Raw genomic sequence first — 13,312 nt, forward strand, 5'->3', positions numbered from 1 at the left:
TTGCACTCACTGAAAAATTTTCATCTCCTTACGTCGAGCCCGGTTGATGGCACGCCCCCGAGCCACATACTCCAATGTGATTGGTTGGGTCGTCAGCCATAAAATATTTTTAAAAAAACTAAATGGCCGCACTAATAATAAACTTCCAAATTAAGGTGGGGGCCACAAAATATCGTCGCGCCAGTCGCAAATGGACCGCGGGCCGCCACTTTGAGACCCCCTTGTTCATCGTCATCATCGTGATCTCCGCTGATAACCCAGGCTAAATCTAGCTCCTCCCCGAAATTAATAGTGTCAACGACGTGAATGTTGTGCTTTCCTACTAGACGGTACTTTGGCTCCATCTTGTGGCATCTTTAGGCGTTTCAGAAGGCACGCGAAAACCACAGGGAGGGGTTCCTCGCACGTCCCCCCACCCCAACACACACAAATATGTGAATAGTGAACTGTAAATACGTGAAGGGATTGTTGTTTACATACTAGCGCTCTCCCGCGATCATAATAATAAACATATTTAACCGATAGCATTTTTTTTTTTTTTTTTTTGCAGCGGATGTCATTAGATCGTGCAGGCGTGGCGAAAAACGTGGGTGTACATGTACATAGCGAGTCCGAGGCGACTGATGATCACCGCTTTTCACACGCGCACACAAACACAACAATGACGGGTTTCATGTGAAAATTGTTGCATGATGACTTTGCTTCTGCATGCACTCAACTATGCAAGCGACCTCTTGCTCATGGCCACCGCTGAGTATGTTCGACGTACGGCTCTTGGATGTGTACATAGTATTTCTTAGTGTTCTATTTTTCCAAAAAATGAATAATAATTTCCCAAAAAAAAAAAAAAAAAATGCCAGCATCAGAGAGCATGTTGAAGGCATTGTTTATCGACGCTTTGTTTGCACAATTATACATTTTGTATGAATGTTACCGACTGCTCATTTAACCTTCTGGAAAGTAAAGCGACTCACTGGAAAAGCAAAAATTGTCTTCCATATTTTTTTCTTCTTCTGAGGCCTTTGGTGGTCACACACACGTTACACGCTGCTTTAATAATGGAATGTTGACGGATTTGATCATGACAAAGCAACGTCCTGCTTTTAAGACATAATCGCCCGTACGCCGGGCAAGTAACATTCAAATGAGCTGATTTTATTTTATGTATTGATTGACTTGGTTAATTATATATTTTGATGAATTTCATCTCATTTCAATAAATTTTCATTTAGTTTTTGATTCGCTTAAATATTCGCTTTCCCCCCCAGAAATACCATCAACTTTATTTCATGTATTTACTAGATATGCACACAGATAACCGTAATTTGCGGTCTGTATGCTGCGTCTTTTATCACACGCTTTCAACCCTGCAACTAACGCGGTGATGCGGCTAATTTGTGCATTTTTTTCGAACGGTGCAACGGGGCACTCGAGTGGAAAAGGTAAGATTGAGACCGGTGGAATATATGTGCCGAGGAAGTGACTTTTACTGGTATGTTTTTTTTTAACCAGCCCTGTTAATGCTGCGCTAGCACTGTGCTAGTGTGTTGCTGGTGTGTAACTACCGTGTCTCAGTGATTTTTACCGGTATGGTTTTTTTTCCAACCGGCCCTGTTAGCGCTGTGCTAGTGTTGTGCTAGCGTGTTGCTGCTGTGTAACTGCCGTGTCTCAGTGATTTTTACCGGTATGTTATTTTTCAACCGGCCCTGTTAGCGCCACTCTAGCATGTTGCTGTTGTGTTACTGGCATGTCACAGTGATTTTTACCGGCATGTTTTTTTTAACAGGCCCTGTGAGTGCTGCGCTAGCATTAGTGCCATGCTAGCATTTAGCTGCTGTGTTATTGCTGTGTTTCAGTGATTTAGGTAAGTTTTTTTCTAACTGGCCTTGTTAGTGGTGTGCTACTGTGTTGCTGCTGTTTTTTTGTTTTTTAAGGTATGTTTTTTTTTTTTTTTTACCAGCCCTGTTCGTGCTACCGTTGTTGCTATGTTAAGCTAACCTAAGATATTAATACTTTAAAATTCTTTCTGTGTCCCGTCTTTCTTTGTAAATAGCTCGTGTTGTGGGTTTCAACGTGGGCACTTGCGGCTTTTACACGGGTGCGGCGTATGTATGGACCAAATGTACTGGGTGAGGCTTATAATCAGGTGCGCTCTGTAGGCCGGAAATTTCGGTGTCTTTAGAAATATATGTGTATTTATGATCTGACATTTTGTGAGCGCAAAGATGCATAGAAAAAGATTTGCTGTGCATTTCCGGCAGTCCCCTCTTGGTGGTGCTCAACATTTGCCTGAAAATCCCCCAAAATAACAACTGAGGAAATGACCGCGATGCTTAATTTGTCCCTGAGAAGCGTTCTTTCATTTGAAGTGGTTGTGTGTATTATCAAGATGTATCGTAGAGTCGAATATCCTCCTGTCATGGGGGGGGGGTATTAAACTACAGCAGTGTCATTTATTTAAGGGGTAATTGAATTGCACTTTTATTAGTTTGGCCCCAGGCTGGGAATGCTAACCCCACCTCTTTGTCTCCCCCCCCCCCTTGTAATTTTCTATAAATTTCCCCGACTGCTTTTTCGCCTTCTTTTCTCACCTTTTTTTCTCTCAGTTGCCTAGAAAGTGATAACATTTTCAAAATGGCCTGCGGCGACACGTGCCGAACCTTTCCGACATCGCGCTGTCGGCAGCCACATTGTCGGTTTTTTTTTCTTTTTCTGACCGGCGAAGGAATCAGTTAAATTAAAATGTACGTGCGAATGTCATTAAAAGAACCCTCGCAGACTGCAACCTGGCACTGCTTAAGGATCCAGACTCTTCTGCTCGCATCAATAATCATCTCCAGTTTGTATCACTTCCAAGAGAGCCTCATTAGCGAGACCTCATCTGAGAATTCGGAGAGTTTTATCGGAATTCAAGCGTGACATCGGCCTTGTTGACTCGACAACGGCGACTCGTCTAACGTGCGGAATTAGCGTACACGTCGGTCGGCTTTTGGCCACGCCGGGAATGCGCTTGATGCAATCTCGCGCGTATTGATCGGTGCAATCTTCGCATCTTCGGGAGCGAAATCCAACCTTTATTGATGTCTCCGAGGCTGCGTTTTGAGTTTCTTTGTCGCAAGGTTGAGGCTGATGAGGGCCAAGATCTTCGTGATTAGCGTCTTTTTTTAGCGAAAACACAAAAAGAGCAAGTTTAATTTGTCTTTCTTGCGATGACACACTCAAACACTTACATGACTCATTTTTAACCATAAAGACGATCAAATGAATTTTTCGACTTTTATTACGTTACACCCACACGTGGGTAATAAAGCAGAAATGCTGAATCAGAAGTTCAGGATTCGAATCACAATGAATCAAAGAATAACGTACTACAGTATTTACTTATTCTGACTTGCAAAAATACAAAATATTTCATGAATTTTAGCCTTTATTTATGCCTGGCATTGTTTGGAATAACTGTGTGTACTTTCTGCCCGTGTATGCAGAGTAGCTCAATAAAGTTTGGTTGAAAAAAAATATATAAACAAGCTGTTCTTGGAAGGAGTCAGTTCAGCTTGCTCCGAAGATCTGCAGCGGCACAACCAGAACTGAAAAGTCACCACCGCCGAAGTGAACGCGGACCGTGGGGGAATTCATGGAGGAAATTCGATTCAACACTGCATGAACGATGACCAAAGCCCGTTAGCTAGCTAGCAAGGCGGCAGGATTTACTTCCCAGACAAGTACAAAGCCATGCTACATTTGCCGAAGGTACGGTGACGGATCCTGGTTAAGCTAAGTCAAAAGAAAACATTTTCTGGAGGGCCATGTGACAGCTAAAATGCTAAAGTAACTATGAATTCTTGTAACCCAGAAACTCATTAGCTAGCGTACATTTTAACAGATCGAATCATTGTTTTAGTTTGTTTGTGGAATTCTACTTCCCATTCATTACCATGGCAGAAAATGCTATCTGCTTTTTGACCCCCGCACATTCTACTGAATGCTTTTGCAAGGTATTTATTGAACATAAAAAATGGTTTTTGTTTTTATATTTTGCTAACAAGTCTCCGCTTGAGAGTTAAAAGAAAAAAAAAAAGCCCAAAAGCACTCTGGAATATTTCCAAACTCTCCCAAGCATCCCATTTTCAAGTTGATCTGCGCTCGCGTTTTGCTAGCAAACAAAATGGAACCGTGTTCGTAAAGCAGGAGGTGCAAAAAGCTCTCGAGTCAGACGGGATGGTATTTATATACATCAGAGAGAGGAACGTCGTGCGTGCGCAGCTTGATCATTCTTTGTATTTGTTCACTGAAATCGCAAAGGGTTGAGTCGCGCTAACTTAGTGTTACGCGCAAAGAAGGCTCGGTAAAATCACTGCCTTATTCACACGATAGCTTCATATTTGATATTTTTAAACACTGGCTACGTGTTGCTCAGTTCTAAAAAGGGAACTGATAAAAATGAAATGTGGACATGGATGGATTTTGCTATCTACTGTATAATTTAAACCATACCGTATATAAACTCCACCTGTTACAAAGTACCCTGAACGCATCATCATAATCGAAAGTTACTTTTTTTCCAACCTTTTCACCACCCCAGTCAAGACATAGTTCCATTTTCAATGTTTTTTTTTTTAAACCAACATAAAAGTCCAAAACAGATTAAATAATTCACTTGTTTCGGGAGCGAGCGCGTCAATTATTTCTCCCTCTCGCTCGAGTCCAACGGTGCAATACTTTAGTTCCCTTTTAATTGGAGATGAAAAATCCAGTAAGCCCTGAGTGCAGGCGGCAAGAGAGCGGCTTTTTAGTCCATGCAATATACATGACGTGTCAGGCGGGACGTCCGCGACGGAGTTACGTAAAACCGGAGCGGATCCACGGAGAGCCTTGGAAAAAAAAAAAAAAAAAAAAAAAACGACTTCGGGACCGCAAGATGAGGGAGGATTCGCGCCGATGCAGACTTTCAGGAATCACCTGGATGCATTTTCTGCGGCGCTCCTCAGGGTCACGAGTCAGCCGGAGCAGATCCAAAACTGGTCTCGATCCAGTTGCGGTTTTACCGCCCTTTGCCTACCATCCGTACAATCTCTTCATTCCTTATTTTACCTTCATCTGACAAAATACATCTTTTTTTGTAATTTTTGCTGCGCAAGAGCCAGCTTCCCGCCACTCGCTGCCCAAGGATCTTTCCTCAATTCTGCCCGCTAGCGTGTGAGCACGAATCCCGAGGCCTTTGCCAACGTGGAGGACGCTCGCCCGCAACGTGTGAAGTACAGCAAGTAGCGGGCACGTCTGCCACCCTTCCTCCAACGCCAGTTGCGTGATTGACACTAATATAGCGCAAATACCATCCGACTGTACTATATTGGTAGCTTTTAAGTACTCGTATATTTCTGCCGACATTATTTTGACTCGCTACATTTAAAAAACAGTCAGCTGTCCTGTGTATTCTTTACTTTGTCAAAAATAGGCAGCTCACATCTCTAGGTAGAGCTGGTAATAATATCCATTCATCCATTTTCGTAGCCGCTTATCCTCACGAGGGTCGCGGGAGTGATGGAGCCTAGCCCAGCTGTCAAAGGGCAGGAGGAGGGGGGCACCCTGAACTGGTTGCCAGCCATTCGCAGGGCACATAGAGACTAACAGCCGCACTCACAATCACACCTAGGGGCAATTTATGTCAGGAGCAAGACTTGGCCACTGCCAAGAGGGGCGTGGCCACACCACTGTCACCGCTCGCTCACAGCTCTTTCACATTGGGAGATGTAATTAGACAAGCATTTAAGTTGGAGTTTTTGTCACTGGCATTTGCCAGTTCGCTGCCTTAAGTTCTGCCTGTAGGACTGTCTGCTTCTACGCGTAAGTTAGAGTAACCCTAGTCACAGCGATTCTGTGCCCTTTTATTTGATCCTGTCCTGTTGAGTTTGTTAGTCTGCCCCGTCGTCATCGGACCTTGCTGCATGTCTTTTGGATCCCGTCTAGCCTTGCGTTTCTGTGCTTCTGCCTTGTCAGACTGCTCCACCGTGTAACCACATTGAACATTATGACTCTGCCTCGAAGTCCTGCATTTGGGTCTGCCCCACCGTACCATTGGTTCATGACAATTTAGTGTCCAATTACTGTTGCATGTTTTTGGGATGTGGGAGGAAAGCGGAGTGAAAACCCACGGAGGCACGGGGAGAACATGCAAACTCCACACAGGCGGGTCTGGGATTGAACCCGGGACCTCAGAACTGTGAGTGCAAAGCTTTCCAGCTGATCCACTGTGCCGGATGCCCTTCCTGATGCAACCCCTCTGCATCTAGCCGGGGAGAGAAGCTTCCAGCACTTGGGTATTCCCAGGGCGGTCTCTCATCCAATTACTGACCGGGCCCAAACTTAGCTTCCGAGATCTGACAAAATCGGGCGTTCTCAGGGTAGCACCCAGGGCCATCCAGATTTGAAGAAGTCAATTTTTTTTTGGGGGGGGGGGGGGGGCGTTATCTGAAATCCAAAGACGTACACGTTAGAACCGCATACGAATGGAGTCGGACGGGACAACCCTGCGGTTCTACCCCAGCCCAGAATACTTTTGCCAGCTCCGGTGATTGACTGAGCGACGGCTCTCCGGCGTTTCTCGCAGCCAGCCGGCGTCAGCCGACGTGTGAGGCCGCCGTTATTGGCATCCGCGTGTCTGGACCGACATCACAGGAATGTTAAAAAAGATGCCTGCGTGTCAATCATCACCTCCGAAGTACCCCCCCCCCCATCCTTCTGGCTGGCAGCCGAGGCACCTCCTTGTATCTTCTATCATTAGAGGCTTCGAAGCGATGCAGAGATGGAAGCTGCACGGGAGAGGAAGGCAAACGCTTTGATGTTCTGCGCTTTCACGAAGGCAAATAACACACTTTGATTTTTTTTTTTTTCCTCGTGTGTGTGTGTGTGTGTTTTAAGCCGTCTCCGTTCCAACGTACGCCCCGAACACGCTTCTGCACGCGCATCCTGTCAGAAACGGGGCGTGACTTGCCACCCGGCCCTGAATTTTATTATTTAAAAAATGCTTTTTTTTTTTTTTTTTTTTTTTTTGCAGGCTTTTTTGGCACACGCGTGTCGCGCTTTGATAGAAGTTCGTCAGGCTTCAGAAGGCGAAGACGGAGGCAGCGTCTATCCCGTTCGATTTCCTCGGGAAGATAAATGCGTGTTTGGAGGAACATAAAGTTAATGAATTCATAAAAGGCGTGATGAGCGCAGCTGTCTCCGGCATCTGACGTGCGATCTGGGAGAAGGGGGCCTCGGGTGCCTGGACCATCCTCCGCTATGTGGGTGTGCGTGCGTGTATATTTAGGTACACGTAAGCCCGCTCATGTGAACAAGCAGTCCATTATTTTTTTTTGCTTATCCAACAACCGTTACAATCGATTGAGCCCCAAAGATAGGTAATAATTTGGAGCGACATATTTTGCATCGCACTGGCAGGTGAGAAAATGATTGTTTGTGCCCAACAACTGACTGGCAACTAGTCTAAAGTCAGCTACGCTAGGCTCCAATTTTCCCGTTAGCATAATCAGAACAAACGCTGTACGCCAGGGATGTCAAACTCATTTTTCTCACGGGCCACGTTGTTGTTCCGGTTTCCCTCTGAGCGCCGTTATGACCGTGGAACAAAAATATTTAATCATCTCATCATATTTACATGATCAATTTATGAACTAGTTTTGGAATCAGAAATCAAAGTTAATGTCTTTGTCAACTATTCACGTTTGGAAACACAAATATGCTTGTAAAATCTACAACTTTATCATTGACGATACATGACAATTTGAAATTTTGCCACAGATTTTTACAAGAATCATGGAAATTGTCACTCTAGATTTGGTTCGCGGGCCACATAAAATCACCCAGCGGGCCAGAACTGACCCCAGGGCCTTGAGTTTGACACCAGTCCTGTACGCCCTGCGATTGGCCGGCAACCAGTACAGGGCGTGCCCGAAGATAGCTGGGGTAGGCTCTTTTGTGGGGATAAGTGGCTCAGAAAATGGATAGATAAATATGATAGACCTCTCAAGTAAATGGTCGGTACTTTCTAAGGCTTACGTATGTGATGTAATGTCTGTCTTTCCTCACTGATACGGTGTTGAAAGCTCGCTATACCCCCCCCCCCCCCCCCGGTGAGCGTCGGCTCAGGTGTGGTGGGTCGGCAGTCCGGGGGGGCTGCTGACACATCAGACGTGTTTTGATTCGCCGCGGATGCGAGGCTCATCCCGAGGCAGCCTCGAGACGAGCCTTGTTATCCTCCTCGGCGAGATGCGAGGCGCGCATCCTAATTAGCGCGCGTCTCCCGGCGAGCGCTCTTTGTCTGCGCGTCAGCTTCGGTGAGAAACGCGGGCGGTCCGGGCGATCTGACGGACGGACGGCGTGTTCCTCTTAGGAGGACTTGGACAATTGTGATCAGCTTTCAAAAAGCACGCGCCCTCTTGTGTATTAATCATGTCATAAAGCGTCCGATAAGATTGCTGGAATTTATTTGAAAGGAAGAAACCATTTTAGCATCAATTTGTACTTCTGTTTTCCCTCAAGAGGTCCGAAACGTATAATCACCTCATCGTCAGTGGATTCAAAAAAAGTCTACACACCCCTGTGAATCCGACCTTTAACCTTTAACCTGTACAAGGTAATTGGAAATGTATATAACTAAAAATAAACAGGCAGTACGGTGGCGTGAGTCAGTGATTGAATAGGATTCAAACCCCGAACTCGAGAACACCGAATCATACGCGCCAACCACTGGCTAGCGAGCCGCCCCAAATCATCGTTTTGGCAGTACAGTAATTCCAAAAGACGTGTATAGAACCATGTGTACCGTGAAGCATGGCAGTGGACGGCGCCGTGCTCCGAGGCTGTTTTTCTTCGACTGGACCTGGGGCCCGAGAGAAGGTGGAAGGAGTTATGAACCGTTCAAAATGGCAATCAGCGATAACACAAAACCTCCAGGCCACGAGAGGAAAAAAAAAAAATATATATCAGGAAAAGTTGACCCCCAGTTAACTTCTCTGTGAATGCGATTGATTCGGATCACTGCCACATGCTGGTGACGAGAGGGTGTCCGCATTTGTGCAACTTCATTTCCCCCACAGTTTAAATCAACTTCCCCCTCTTGAAAAGATTTTGAAAGGAAAAAAAAAAAAAATCTATTGTGTTGTTCTGGTTATAGATCAAACTGGTTGAAAAATGTTTGAATTTATTTATCCGGTTCTCATTTGGCCTGGTCTTTGAACAACATGTGCAAGGCTGGACCACGGCCAAGAAGGGCTGAGCGGTTTCTTGGATGACACCCGTCGTCGGTCACAGCTGTTTTCACAAAAAACACCGTGATTAGAATTAGTATTTAAGGTGGAGTTTTGTCACTGGCGTTTGCCAGTTCGTTGAGTATCCTTTACCGGTTACTCCGCCACTGCGCCATTTTTGTCCAGTCACGCTTTTGTTATGCTCTTTAGTTGACTCGTAGTTATCGGACCTTCTTTCTTGTTTTGTGGATCCTGCCTTCTTGGACTTTGCACAACATACTTTATAATAAAGCCCACCGAACATCATGTCCTCGTCTTGGAGTCCTGCATTTGGGTCCGCGACTGGACCGTCGGTTCGCGACAAGGGGTGTGTAGACTTTTTTTTTCTATCTGGCGTTTGCACAACTGACGCCGCATTCGGTTATCATACAGCACTCAAGACCGAATAAAATTTCATTTTAATAAAAAAAAAAAAAAAAAGGATCGTCATTAAAGCCGACTTACGCGATATCATCTCATCTACCTCGCTCGCGTTTCCTTTCCCGCTCGGCGGTGACCTCACGCGGGCCGAGAAACGCAGTTTCCAGGTCACGAAATAGATTTGCGAGTTTCGCCGCTTCCCCCCACCTTGACAAAAAGACAAGATGACCCCGGCTTTAAGTTGACTCCGCCCGCCTCGTTCCTTCTGCTCTCTGCCTTTCTCGCCAGAAGCTCATTAGAGCGCATCACCTCCACAGACACGTGACCGCACTTCCAACATGGCTCTGCAAATACTTGTAGGAACATGCATCGTTACGTCTTCGCTTGTCAGCGCTTCCTTTTAATTTGGCTCCCAAAGCCACCAGCGATTGAGACCTCTGGGACATCCTGTCGGCGTACCGAACGTCTGGGAAGCCGGCTCGGCTTCACTGGCGGCCGTCGGCCTCGGCAGTGTCGGGCGGTGGGGAGGAAAAAAAAAAAAAAAATTCTCATTTTTCATCTTTTTGTGCGAGCTTCCTGAATAAAGCATGGCTCGTGTTTTAAGTAGTGCACCTTAAATGGAACGCGCATGTGAAATGGGTTTCTGCTGCGGGGCCCGGCTAATACTTGTTATAGAATCGCTAACAAAACCAAAGAACAACTCACAATTTCTCGGGAAAATTCCGGTCTCGGATTACTGCAAAGCTCGCTAAAACTCGGTGAGTGCGTCGAGAATGGTGAACGACATCTGGCTGACATTTCCGTGACTTTTAAACGCGTTCTACTTTGTTTCAAAGTGTCAATGGAATATTATATAATTTTTTGGGGTGATTCGCTCAGGAATGTATTAAAAAGGTTTGAAAATAACCCTTTTTTTTTTACAGTATGTCAATTGAGTATATTTGTCTTCTGTTGATGTTACTGTTTACTGTCAAAAGTGATGAAATTAATAGGTTCCTCCTTTTAGCTACCGTAATTCCTGCCTACAAAGCGCACCTGGTTATTAGCCTCACCCAGTACATTTGGAAAGGAAATACCATTTGGTACATACATATGCCGCAGATGTGTAAAACATTGAAACCGACATTGAAACACAAGATATTTACAAAGAAAGATGTACACAGAGAGTTTAACGCTAACGCCGCTGCGCTAACGCTAATTCCACCACACTACCGGTTAAAAAAAAAAAAAACATACTGGTAAAAATCACTGAGACGCGGCAGTAACACGCTACCGCAGCGCTAACATAGCCGGACCAACTGATCTAAAAAAGATAAGACTGGATAGCTCAATGGCCACCAAATCTGAAGTTGCGGAGAGCAGATATCCGCCATCTTGATACTCCCAAAACAACCATGCCGACCTCTACATTAATCGCCAGTTTCGTGGCTGTGGGAAAACATTCCACAAGTAAGTTAAAAAGATTTACTTTGACACTGTTAAAGTTTATTTGTAAAGGGTTTTTTATTTTCTGATGAGCTTTAATTCAATTGAACAAAGTTTTGTTTACGGTTGTCGTTGTTCACCGTCCACTCTATGCTTCACCTTTATAAGCCGACGGTTTTTCGCGAAAAAGCCACGGATTTTCCCAAACTTCATCAGCGGGTAAGTAAGAAAACACATTATCTGTGAAATTTTATGATGAATTCCATAATACAGAAGTCTGCAAGTTGAATTTGATTTTCAAATGCGAGGAAACACGTTGAAATGTTCTGTCTGAACTCGGACGTCGCAGAGACAACAAATGAACAATCTGTTTAGCACATATTTTCCCACTGCGAGTCCTTATTTCCAAAAATATATCGAACTGATTGACTTAAAATGTAATGTTTTTATGACCCAAAAAAAAAAAAAATGCTTGCTTTTTTGCTATGTTATGATGAAAGGGCTTCACAGCGTATTTTGGGAAAAGTTAACATGTCACGGAAATCGGGCCCTCGGTAATATGCAAGATTTCTTGGTAGTCACGGTGTTCTATGTCTTTCCTTTGCACTTAGTGTTTTTTGGCTTACCAAAAGTCCTTCATGTTACCAGAAATGACAAAATGTCAACCTCACACAACCAGTTTAATTCTACATGCCAAACTTTGAGGAAAACCTGACCAAAATCCAACCTGTAAATCATGCCCTCCACACATTTTGGGAGCACCAAGATGGCGGCCAACTGACTTCAACCAATCGACATACCGCTCGATGTGTTTGCGCTATCCAGTCTTTTCATTTAGATCAGTGACCGGCCTGGCAAAAGTCACTTCCTCGGAATATATATTCAGTCTCACGCTTACCTTTTCTGCTCGAGCGCCCCCTTGCGGCCGTTAGAAAAAAAAATCGCACAAATTAGCCGCATCACCGCATAAACCGCAGGGTGTGAAAAAAGTCGCGGCTTATAGGCCAGAAATTACGGTAATTACCAGAAACCTTCCCTGGGAATTATGCATGGCTCATTTTTAAGATGTTTCGTGTAATAATTTGACATTGTGTCATCAAAAAAAAAAATCTGTCAAACAGAACCACAATTGAGTTCTAGATCATTCTCAGTCTTTGCATGTTTTCCGCAATCACCTTTAAACATAAATGCATTTCGACAACGAATCCCAGAATTCACTTTACAGGGTCTTTAACGAATTCAACTGTATTTCCAAACGATTTTATGCATAAGCGAAACTGAAGATAATATTCAACGCCCATCGATTTTATTTTTTTCAACCAAATGCTCATCAAGCTAAACAAGTACCTCATTAGCCGCCATGCAAATAGGTCACGTAACGGCGCTACCAAGGCGAGGAGTTTTCACCATTTGCATAGGCTGCCTCCTGCGGGAGTCGGGATTTGAAAAGTAAGCAAAGTCTGTGTGTGTGAGAGAGAGGGCGAGTGTATGCGAGACACATTTGACCTGCAAGCAATCTCGGGAGGGACTCGTGCTGGGAGAGTCTAATCAGACTCTGGCTGCCGCTTGCTCCTCGGGATTGCTCCTTCCCGGCCCTCGAGTCTAATTAGGACCCATGTGCACCATCTTCGGAAACGCTCGCAGTGACGTCTGGTGCTCACCTGCATGTGTGTGTGTGAGAAACCCAGGAAATGAGCCCGACGGGTGTGCGAGGAATGACGGCGACCGGCGGGGCCATCGGAGGTAGTAGCGCAGCCACGCACACCCCCACCGAGAGGTCATGAGAGTGTAATAAATGGCAGGACAGTCAAAAAATAAAAAAAAATAGCAGACATCGGAGCTTTGAGGGTTTTGAGGAAGAGGAGCGGCTTTTTAAGTACACCCCCCCCTTGCCCCCCCCCACCCCCACTCCACACCCGGCCCCTCTCTCCTAATGATTGTGACCACGAGCAGGAGGAAGAAGTAAAAGTGAGAACTTTCCGTGCAGAAATCCTCAAATGATCCGACAGAGGAGCATTTGAGGACATTTTTTAAGAGGGGCTGCAGGTGGAACGAGGAAAAGCACAGCAGACTGGAAAGTCCTCTCTCTCTTTCTCTATCTATCTATCTATCTATCTATCTATCTATCTATCTATCTATCTATCTATCTATCTATCTATCTATCTATCTATCTATCTATCTATCTATCTATCTATCTATCTATCTATCTATCTATCTAT

The sequence above is a fragment of the Syngnathoides biaculeatus genome, chromosome 22 (assembly GCF_019802595.1).
Source record: "Syngnathoides biaculeatus isolate LvHL_M chromosome 22, ASM1980259v1, whole genome shotgun sequence".
Taxonomy (NCBI): domain Eukaryota; kingdom Metazoa; phylum Chordata; class Actinopteri; order Syngnathiformes; family Syngnathidae; genus Syngnathoides; species Syngnathoides biaculeatus.